The sequence below is a fragment of the Sinocyclocheilus grahami genome, unplaced genomic scaffold, assembly GCF_001515645.1.
Source record: "Sinocyclocheilus grahami isolate Dianchi unplaced genomic scaffold, SAMN03320097.WGS_v1.1 scaffold387.1, whole genome shotgun sequence".
Lineage (NCBI taxonomy): Eukaryota > Metazoa > Chordata > Actinopteri > Cypriniformes > Cyprinidae > Sinocyclocheilus > Sinocyclocheilus grahami.
In genome coordinates this window covers 22,089-34,025 of record NW_015505566.1, presented here as the reverse complement: position 1 = coordinate 34,025, position 11,937 = coordinate 22,089, and the positions used below count along the sequence as shown (strand labels likewise).

Genomic DNA, 11,937 nt, shown 5'->3' with positions numbered 1-11,937 from the left:
TATATATATATATATTAGGCTATTATATAGTATTATAATAGCATTATATAGTGGTTCAACACATTATATTGTGTTTTTTTTTTGGTCACATATCGGACAATTTTCTCGGATAAGCAAGAAAAAAAAAAAGTAAAGCACAGAGAATGACAATGCCGTGAAGGGTTTTTGACATAGGCTAATTATATGTGTATGTATACGCTCAGCTGTCTGAAACACATCTCTTGTGCGCGCATTGATTGTGTGCGAGAACAGCGCATGAGTAATGAATTGAGCTCTCTTTCGTTTCTTCTTATTGTGGTTTAAAATTGCTTGTACATGTAAAGTGGCAAATTAATCTGCGAATCACGTGCGTGCCAAACGGTAGGGTCTCATCTGTACGGATCAACTGCGATCCGTTTAACTCCTAATATGTGACAGATCCGAGCAATCTTTCATTTACTTATTTAACATGAAATTGTCAAATTGCTACTCCATATCAATCACATGCATACAAAGAAAATACAGAATAATTAGAACAATCATTAACATAAATAAATAACAGAGTGTCATATCTATACACATTTTTCCCAGAACGTTCTTGTGACCCGGTAGCAATTCTTCCATGGCCTGGTAGTGGGTCGCAACCCGGTTGTTGGGGACCTCTGCTTTAGAGCAGTGATCCACAAAACTTTCCTGCAGAGTTTAGCTTCAACCCTATAATCAAACAAACCTACCTGAGATTTTCTAATGATCCTGAAGACATTGATTAGCAAACTCAGGTGTGTTTAATTAGGGTAGAGCTAAACTCTGCAGGAAAGTGGATCTCGCGAGCCAGATTTGAGGACCACTGCTTTAGAGCTAAGAACACACTGCTTCCAGCTCCAAGTGGTTTATGTTCCACCAGCTCTGAGGTTCTGACTACAGCTCCAATACTGGCATGCCCTCGCACACTGCTCCCCAGCCGCGAGTTGTTGTGTCCATAGTGATCACAACACGTGACGTCACCAAGCCCAATAATTTTTATTGACTCGTACACAGATAAAATAAAATTTTGAACACTGCACACTTGAACTTGGAGCGGCATTCTGCGGCACTTGGGAGCCTCCTCTCGACACCCTCAGGAAGACAGCTCGGATGCCGAGGGTGGCCCTGAGTCATGGCGGGGGCTCCTCCACTTGCCTCTTCTCGGGTCCTGGCCACACTTCCCTCCTAACATCCGGCTCCCACTGAGGATCCGCTGCGGTAGGACTTCCTTTCCTCCTCTGGGCTGGGTGGGTCACCGAAGATGACCTAGATCTGGAAGGTGGCTGGAACGTGCGCCGAGGCATGACGTGGCTCATGGCTTTGGAGTGCTTTTGAGCCTCTGTGAATCTCTCAACGATGGACTCCACAGAATCACCAAAGAGGCCGGAGGGAGTGATAGGTGCATTAAGGAGCCCCTTAAGGTCTGCGTCCTTGAGGTCAGCTAGGTTTAACCACAGGCGCCTCTGAAGGACTACCATAAAGCCCATAGATTGGCCGATCACCTGGGCAGCACACTTTGTTGCATCAACGCGAAGTCTGTCGCCGCACGCAGATCGTTGATAGTGTCCGGAGCGACGGCTCCGAGACTTTGGCCTGGAAAACCTGTAGCACCCCAATGGTGTCACAGATCGGCCAGGCTCAACCACCTCCCAGTCACAGCGAACACCATCACCTGAGTTCTAATCACACGCACCTGTCACGGATCAACAATCACCCTCAGCTCCCATACAAAAGCACACACCTCACTTCACTCCAGTGTCCGATCTCGTTTCATCGAAGTGGACTCTCTCTCTCTGATATCCTTGCTTGATACATAGAAAGCCTTTACCTGCCTGTGATACTTACCTCCTGTGTTTCCTCCAGTGTGTTCTCCTGTGTTCCATTCCCTAGTCCGTTCCTGTCATCTGCTCCATGGATTCTCTGTGTACTCATCAACTGAGGTGTGTGCAGTCCTCTGTCTCCCTTCCACGATCTCCTGTGAGGACACTATATGGAATTACTCTTCTCATCTACCTTAAGGACCGTTACCATAAGTTCATATACTCCGCACCCCTTGCTGATAATAAACATTGTTGTATTTTTTTAACCCTCTGTGTGAGTTTCCTTCCGTAACACATGGTGTGCAGGGCGGACGCTCCTTCCCCAGCCATGGGTAGGCTTTGCTCACCAGATGAGCCGTCATACTGCATGGCTTGGAGGGCAGGCTGATATCCATGCCAAGGGTCTTTGCTGAAGCAGGACACAGGTGTGCGCCGACAGTCTCCTCGACGGGGGGCATGCGCACATGCCTGTAGGCTTCCGCCCTGTCCACATGGGAGAAGATGGCCTGCGTGGCTGAGTGGACGCGTGCTGATTGGGGCTCAGACCACGCCTTTACTAGCTGATCGTGGAAGTCTGGAAAGAAGGGGACCGATGTCCTCGAATCTGCTTGACGGCGGCTGGATCTAAAATACCAGGAGTCAAGCTTGTTCTTCGCAGGCTCCTCTGGAGGATCCCAGGAGCTCCTGGACAGCCCTAGTCAAAATCCTGACGAGCTCCCCTTGGAGGTCTGGGGGTGCCTCGCTGTCAGGACGATCCCGCTCCGTCTTCGCCCAGTGCTCCTTCTCTGAAGCCAAGCTGGACATCGATTCCTCATCACCTTCCTGGCCGAAGACAATGAAGTCCGTGACGGATGGAGGGGGGTCGGAAACAGTCATCCGAGAAGGTGACTGGGGATCGAGGTGATTGTGGAGGACGGCGGCCTCGCACCGAAAAGGCCACAAGCCACATTCCGGCGAGTTCCCATAGCAGATGCTCCACAATGTCGAGAGAAGTTCGAAAGGGAACAGCGCATTACATTTCTATTATGGGAACAGCCAATCATTTCCTAGAGAGTGAATATAAGTGGATTGGAGTGGATATAAGCAGCTCTAGCGATGTATAAAGCATAAAAATTAAAAAAATGTTTAATAACATTAACTAAATGTATAACAAAATGATTCTCATTGTGTGTAGAAAAAAATATGCATTTATATAATGCATATAAAAGTTAAATGTCCGGAAGACAAGAGATGTGCATATTATTGGTTAAAACACTTGATCATAATGTTTCATATGAGTCAGACTTAATAGTTTTTTATTGTAAAAGTTACTTAACAGCATCCAAAGTCAATGCAAAGATGTATTTTTTAGCATTGCAAGGTTTTTATTTGCATTGTCCACTCACAAAACCCCAGTACACGCTGCAGTGATGCTGAGGCTGGTACCCATCATGATAGTCATTTGGGGCAATATTTGATATTACACATGGTGTTATGCCCTATATTTGTCACCGTGATTGTGCTTTCAAAGGAAACATCAGTCATTGTGTCAGGTCTTATTACACATTGTCTACCCTGCGCACTACTGTTGTGCTGCGCCACCCTGTGCCACGCCGCAACAGCAATTGGACCCATCAAAGCAAATGTATGCATAAACTGTCTTTCATTGTTTACAGTATAGACAACATCACTAATTATAATGGGTTCTATTTGTTTTGGATGCATTGTGGCCAGTGTAGAGAGGGTGATCATGAAGCTTGAGATCTGTAAATGATCATAATTTGTGCATGATTTGAGTTTATCATGATTTACTAATTCTGGTAGAAATATAAACCTTACACTCCAAAAATCTTTTGGAAACAGGATGTTTTAACCAAATAAACAGCACTATAGCCCAATTTGAGCAAAGTGTCCATTGAATGTAAATCCCAAGGATGATAAATGAATATGAATAACTCTTGACTGCTTTCTTGGAATGACATTTGTATTTGTCACATTCAATCACTGTTTGGACTTTGTTTTCAGTTTGTCCCATTTCACTAACAAAGTACGTGTTGAAAATGGCACAACTTGTGTTGTTTCTTGAGGACAACACATTTTGTGTTACTTTGAACTCAACCAATGTGTAAATCCTGCTAACACAGAAAGTATGTTGAAATTTTTCACACACTAATGTGTTATAGCAACACAATTTGTGTCAAGTATGTGTTATTTTTTATGTTATTTTTGAACAGACCTTCTATGCAATAAAATCACAGCAAACTCACATAGTTTATACAGAATTTATTAAACCTGCTACATTTACATAAAAAGTCAAAATTCAAAAAAGTAAACTATCAAAATACAGTAATTTAAACATAAACAATGTTGCTTGAATGAAAAATTCCTTAAGAGTTAATCAAGTTTGTACTTTGAATATAAAAAAATATAGTATTTGACAGCATCTTAAAGCATTAATCGTTTTTATTTATGTATTTTCATCAGTGTACAAGTGATGGTGAGGGTCAGTGAGATGAAGTCTCTCGTTTATCTCCTGTCATGTCAACTGTCACAAGCGCTTCAGGGGCGTCTTCCATTCAAAGCTTTATTTTTTACACATAACGAGTACAGCAAGCTAATGTTAGTTAGAAAGCCAAATAAAATGTAAACGTCAGAGATAATGTTAATGTCTTAGGGCATTTTACACGTGTCTGAATAATTAAAAGCGATTCCACTCACAAATAAATATAACAAATTAAACCATAAAGCTTGCTAAAATAAGTTCCCACTGCCAAAATTATGTAGCATTAACGTCATTCGTGAGGCAGTTTTCAGGCTACCTCATATATGTGTAAAATGCCCCTTGACCTCCACAAATGATCACAAAAGACAATTTGAAAGATTCTAATGCCAAATACGAAAATTTTTCTACCTTCACACTTTGAAGATATCAACCAATGATGAAAAGTTGAAGTGCAAGGAAACTTGCTCTTGAGAAGAATAATGGTTCATGAAGTGACGCAAGCAGTAATGTGATTGGCTGATAATTAACACATATTGTGTCGGATACACTGTGTTGCATTTTTTCTTTTTTCTTTTTAACACACGTTTAACACAAAATGACACAAAATGTGTTCAAATAGTCAAAACGCAAAAAAATTGTTAAAAATGAACATCATTTTTGAGAGCGAGTTAAAATTGTTGTCATGGCTATTTGGTTGATTAGTCATTCTGTTCAGGTGTGTGCACTCGTCATCATTAGTATTGAAGTTCCTATGTTAGCTCCTTCAATTTGTCAGGTATTGTTTGTGTCTATGCTTTGGTTGTCTCTCTCCATTTGGATTTACTTGTGGATTTATTTAAGATAGTTTTGGATTACCTTCATCTCCCTTGTTGTGTGTGTGCTTTACAACCAGAGTTGTTACAGTCTTATAGTATTGCCAAAGCAATTTAAGTATATGTAAATTCAGAAAATAAATCTCTTTCTTTAATAACTGCATTCTGCATATGAATCGCTCAAGCCTGTTACTAGCTCTAAAATAATGTTTTGGAATGAGGCGTGGAATAAGATTTGTAAGAAATTAGTCCTACACACAAGGACAAAACCTGACAAATACCTTGAAATAAAATATCTCAACAATGTCTTGAGTGTTTGTAACAATGGTATAAGCAGAATAATTGATTCCAGTCCATATAATTATTGCTTTGCATTATGGCTGTATTTCCACCTCGGGTCTGCATTATTTTTTAATAATTCAACAGCCCGTTGTCAATTATTCCTTACATTAACTTCTTGTATTTCAGTTTGAAATTAAAAATATTTGAAGAGAGCCGAATGTTAGCATTCCAATTGCGTCTAAATAATAGTTTCTTGGGTGGCGCATAGCAACAGAGGTGCACAAGGTGGAAGTTGCCATCTTTGCTTAATGTGCAGTTTTGAATCATCACCTGAGAAGATGTTTTATTATTACGGATTATACTGTATTAGAACTCTTTGAGCATTAGAACTCTTGAGTCTATGGCTGAATTCAAAATGGAACTCTAGCAAACTACCCATATTTATACGGCACAAATAGTTACGGCAGTATGCTATTTTGGCCTATTCTGTCCGATAATATGTATCCATTCTCCGAACTGCTTGTCCCGTGTTTTGTCATAGGAATGCTGGAGCCTGTCCTAGCATCTCAGGAAGAGGCAGAGGCACCCTTGATAAATGGCCAGTGCATCAGCTGAACCTTGACTTCCTGGTTAACTACTGCAAAGGACACAAATGAAGTTGCCGGTTTCAAATGTGGGTATAAAATTATATCAAATGGGGCAGGAGCAGCACTGCCTGTAGCTTTTGCATTTTTGTAAGTTTTGCATTTTGTAAAAAAAAAAAAAACACAAACACACAGATCTGTCTTTGTGAATGCTTTATTAATGCAAGAATGCAGAAAGGAAATGGGAATATAAGTAAGCAAAGGTTACAGATATACTTTTTTTTCTAGCAGGTGAAAGTGCTAAGGGATTCAAGATGCAGGTCACAGCATCATCAGCTTTCCATAAGTGCTCTTGAAACTGAAATTATCTGAGTTATTGAGAGCTAATTCAAGCCTCGGCAGGTCTTTAATCAGAACACCATTTCTTGAGCTGAAAATATCAGCCAGAGAGACAGTCATTGGAGAAGGTTTGTGTTCATTACACTGTGGGCCCTGCCATATTTAAAAGCACAACTGTCTGTCACAACTCCACTTCTAAGATCAAAAGTGCATGAACCAAGGAGATCACTGTTCCAGTGTCTGCATCATATACTTTAAAAGTTAGTTTATTGGCCATTCTGATCTTAATAGGTCCAAACTCAAATGTTTCTGGCCAACGTGGATTGTTATTATCACCAATGTCTCAGTGCGCTTGATTTGCGTGCCATATGTAACAGTTACAGTGCCATCTGTTTGTGTAAATGTATCTCCATACAGATCTTTGGCTCTGAGATTGTAGACTTTCAGAGTGGCAAGTCCTTTTTCAGCTGGACAGCAGTTAGACTTTATAATTTGACTGCTTTCACAAACACAAGCACTTCCTGCCAATCTTGCAAGGCTCAGAGCAAACCTCCATGAGGGCATTTTGAATGATGTATACTTCAATAGCTTTCAGTCCTTTCCTTGCAGAGTGTTTCTTACTCAGTAAGAAATGGAGGGGTTTCAGAAAGTCACTTCAGGGAGACTCTTCAAAGACTTTAGCCAGTTTTTAAGGGAATTTGGGTGTGATGAACCAAAAAAAAACAAAATCTTCTCCATTTATGTTTCCTCCAATAATCTCTGTCTGACGCTCATTGAACATGGAGCTGAACTTTTCAGTTGTGCCCATCTTTTTTTTTTGTTCTCGACAAAAATGTGTCTTTGCATTCACAGTTGCTGTGCTCTGTGAACCACATCCAAACAGTCCTTCACCGCAGTGTCTGTAAGTCCACTCACTGCTGCCTGACAGGTTTTGATGGCTGTTATGGCTTTCATTTGACCCCCTAACATGACACTTTTGGTATAGTGAGTGCCATATGTGGTGATCAGGTTGCGGTAGGCGTCTGGATCGTAGGATGCAGGGAGTGATTTGATTGCTTGAAGAAACTCTGTTTGAAGAGGAGGATTTTCAACTACATGATATCTGTAAAGAAACAATAAACACATTTAAATTTAGTGGAATCAAAGAAGGAACAATTTGCAATTAAAGTTTTAATTTCATAGTCAATGTACATTTTAACAGTATGAGTGAGGAAAAACAACCTGTAAAAATTGCACCCAACTTCATGTTTGGTGAAACTGTATTTGTCTTCTTTTTTTTGCAAATTTTGCTTCCCTGGAATGAGTGCTTCCAACCGCAGCTCCAACAGCCTTGACGTCTAAACCAACTTTCCAGCCGACTGAGAGTGCTGATGATGAATCATTGACCAGTGCTTCACTTGATTCAAATCTGACTGGAGACTTTCATTGAACATTTTGGCAAGGACCTCAATCTACAACTGCAGTTGGTAGCTTCTGTTGTATTCCATTTATGTACTTGTTTTTGCGTAATTTACAAGTGCCGTTTCCTAAATCCCATTTTTCTGTGTTGATCACATAGGAACCTTTTCGCTCCATGGTCACAACATCAAATCCTTCTCCAGCAAGATTGTATCCTGGAACAAAGGGAGCATCCTCACACTCTTTTGATGCACTTTTGTCATCCTCTCCAGAAATGGTCATTAGAAGCAAAGCCCAGAAAACAACAAGGTAAACCTGCATCTGCCCCATGATCTGTAGTGAGAGAAAAACATTTCAACATTTGTTAAGTCATTATTGGTGTCAGATTTAACATTACAATAAACTTCTTCATAAAATTGATTATATCAACAATATACCACGCCTTCTTTCTTTGCGTGCACATTTGGGCGGCATTATGCAAATATTTCCACATAGTGAGGTAGATATGTGGGGGCGTGTTAGAACGAGCCGTTTTAGGGGGGCGTGGCAGAGTCTTAACTTTGATAAAGAATATCTCTTTGGTTTTGAGACTTTAGTCTTTGCAACTTCAGGGATCTTATCAATGCACAATCAGCTTGTAACACTCCAAAGAGAAAGGAAAACTTGAAATCACATCATATGACCCCTTTAAACAAATAACAGACATTTAAACTACAAGTATGTATTGTAAAACACTAATGGTTTCTTTAAAATCATATGATTAATTTGATGATTTTTTATAGTTTCTTGCCATTGAATTCACAGGTGAACAGATCAAAATGAAATATGTTTTCTCCCTAACTGCTCATTTTATATGATGGTTGTGTAGCTGTGGGTGTTAAAGATTTTTAGAAGCTACAAATAATATGCATTGTTATGAGTGTTAGGGTTCCACTCTGATAGGCTTTTCTAGATGTGTTCGACTTATTCTCAACCTTAGACGTCACGCCCACGGACCGTTGGCTGAATGTCTGATGCATACGGCACACAAAATTGGAAACACTTTGGAAGTTTCGAAGTCGTCATCTTTGTCATCATTGGTTGAATTATACAGGATTTCTGGGAGACATGTGTGTCGCGTTCTTTAACGTTCCACCTGGAAACAAAGATGCCTTGTCGACAAACCCCCTCATGTTAGAAGAAAGCTGTTGTGTTTACAACTGTGACAATGACCGCTTATCAGGATCAACTAAACACTGGATTTTCAAAAGTATGTGAAATATGCAAAGTTCGCGGCATAGACTCTTTCAAATACGTCCAAGAGTTTTACACACCAGTCTGTTATTGTGGGGACATTTCCACGGCCCTAAACATGATGAAGCACAAAACAAAACGTGATTGGTTGCTTAACCGGTCAGTCATATGGCGTCTTGGGCAATCCTTGGCCATTCAAAGCTGCCAAGGTTCCCAGTCCTTCTGCTGTTATTTTGAAGGTCTGGCTACGCAAGACTATGTTCGACTTAATAAGTGGCACTGCACAGACCGATCAGCCTCTAACTTGAAGCAGTGTATGTTGGATAGAATTTTTTTCTGACTTGAGATGGTGCAGAAGCCACATCACTATGACTTATGCCATAAAAGTACCATGAGAATGATTCGAGAGCAGTCAGCTGGCTCATTCTGTGCAGTTTCTCACAGCTGTTACGCATCTGGCCGGATTCACAGATGACAGCAGTGACACAGTGTTTTCTGTTTATTTATTGTGTTAAATCAAGCCACAGTCAGAGTCAAACACTCAAACACTTTTGTTTTTGTTTCATGTCTGTATGTTTGTTTTTGTGTTTAAGCACATAGCTGTCTTTGTTTTTCCCCTTGCCACGCCCCCTTTAGTCCGTGTCTAGTCCTTGTTTTGGTAATTGTGCTCACCTGTTCCTTGTGTGCCTTCCTTTCTATTTATTGCACTCTGTTTACTTGTTCTTGCCAGATTGCTTTGTTTCACAGACCTTGTGTCACATGTTGTTATTAATCTTCCCTTTGGCCTCTGCCTCTGGAGATTCCATTTGCCCTTCCTCATTCAATGAAACCGCGATATGTTTCTTGAGTCCCACACAGAAGCGGAGGCTGAGGAGTAAGAATCGCTCCATGGCCGAGACCCCTGCTGTTCCCCAGAGGCAGCCATTCCCACATCATTGCCACACCCTCACAAGCAGAGGAGGAGGCCTCATAATATCAGGTGGTGTCTGAGGCCTCGTGTCCAGTGGCCCCAGAGCCTCTTTCTCTGTATGGAGCACAACTTATGTTACATGTGCATGTTCTGTCAGTTTAGTAGCATATATACACTACAGTAACTAAGGAGACCTAAACTTCATTATCCAACATTGGGGCTTGTCACATTCACATGTCACGTTCATACTGCAAGTGTTAGTGCTCAATTCTGATTTATTGCTCAGATCGGATTTTTTTTTGTGTATGTTTTTGATAACACTTATTGATAACTTGATAAGCTAGCACCTCTGGAAGGTTATGGAAGCTAATGTTAACACGTGGGTAGAACAGCACATTTTAGCCTTACATGCTGCAAGGAGAGCATTTACAGAGGCTGAATGTTCTGAAAAATTCAAAGAGCACTCTGCAAATAATTATGGCCAAGCAATGAAAAATATAAGACATGGGACAAAGTGTACTACAAGCATGCACTCTGTGCACAATGGAAAGGTCCAGGTGTCGTCATCGGCCAGAATGGAGCAGTGATTTTTGTGAGGCATGGAGGTATTTATGTTTGTGTGCATCATTTCAGACTCTGAAAGACAGATGATAATCACACTGTACATCAAGAAACAGGCACAAAAGCACAAAACACAAAGGATAATACTATCTCACAGTCAACAAATTTAATGAAATGGACTAAGACTCTGAAACTGATATGGAAAAATCAGCAGTGACTAGAAGAATTGAGAATACATGTTCTGAGGTTGAAAGCAGGTCAAACAATTACCTATACATTCATTCTCCACCAGAAGCAAAGTGCAAAGCAAGCCTGTGGAAGTTGAACAAATGTGCGTATGGCCTGTTGAATGCCTATCTGTATTGGTACAACAAAGTTCAGCTGGGAGGCCATGTGTCACCGATTGAACCTGCAGTGTTCTACTGGCAAGATGACAGTGGGGAGTTAACTGGAATTTTTGCATTATGATTTTTTTGTGATGAGGTTATGAAGATTTTTTCCTCTTTAGTCATCACGCATTTGAAAATTGCTTTCCAAGTTGGAACGTGAAGAACAGTTTCAGTTATGTAGGAATGGAGATCTCTTCAGAATGTGGTGAGATACATGTACATGCACATGCTGAGGTCTAAGATTGGCCAAATTTTGAGTTGCAAGACAGATAAGACCAGACGTAATGTGTGAAACATCTATCCTTGCTTCTACCATCAAACATGCTACTATCCAGTCATTGCATGATGCAAACAAGCTTACCAGGAAACTAACGTCAAAAGAAATAGCTCAGAAATTTCTGAATTTGGGAAGAGACAGTTCGCTGAATCTGGTTGTTTTTAATGATGTCTCAATGGGAAATCTTCAAGATGGTGGAACTCAAGGTTGCCATCTAATCTTGTTGATGGTAGAAGATGGAAAATTCTCACCTAATGTTGTTTTATTATATTTTATTAGGGGTCATATGATGTTGCTAAAAAGAACATTATTTTGTGTATTTGGTGTAATGAAATGTGTTTATGCGGTTTAAGGTTCAAAAAACACATTATTTTCCACATACTGTACATTATTGTTTCTCCTCTATGCCCCGCCTTTCTGAAACGCGTCGATTTTTACAAAGCTCATCGGTCTGAAAAGCAAGGTGTGCTGTGATTGGCCAGCTATCCAGTGCGTTATGATTGGCCGAATACCTCAAGCATGTGACAGAAATGTTACGCCCCTACCATATTGTGATGATGCCCTGTCAGGCCGGGGAGATGATTCAAAAACATGAAAATCCATTATAAATGAGGCATTCGTTGAAAAAACTTGCTTTAAATATAAAAAATATAAAATTTAAAAACTCTTTAAATATAAAAAACGTACCTACAATCTGTGAGTCAGAACAGCCGGCATTCTAGTCTACTCTACCAGGATCAGTAAACAGTCCTCCATAAAATGTGCTGCACACATCTGAATATTTGGGTTAAACTGTTCTGGAACAGTGTTGTAAATACAACTTAACCACTGATTTCTAGTCGTGTCC

At 40.5% G+C, this 11,937-nt stretch overlaps 1 pseudogene; it reads right to left on the bottom strand.

Moving 5' to 3' along the window:
- Positions 1–6,304: 6,304 nt before the first annotated feature.
- On the bottom strand, positions 6,305–8,050 carry LOC107550073 (perforin-1-like; annotated as a pseudogene).
- Between the last annotated feature and the right edge of the window lie 3,887 nt (positions 8,051–11,937).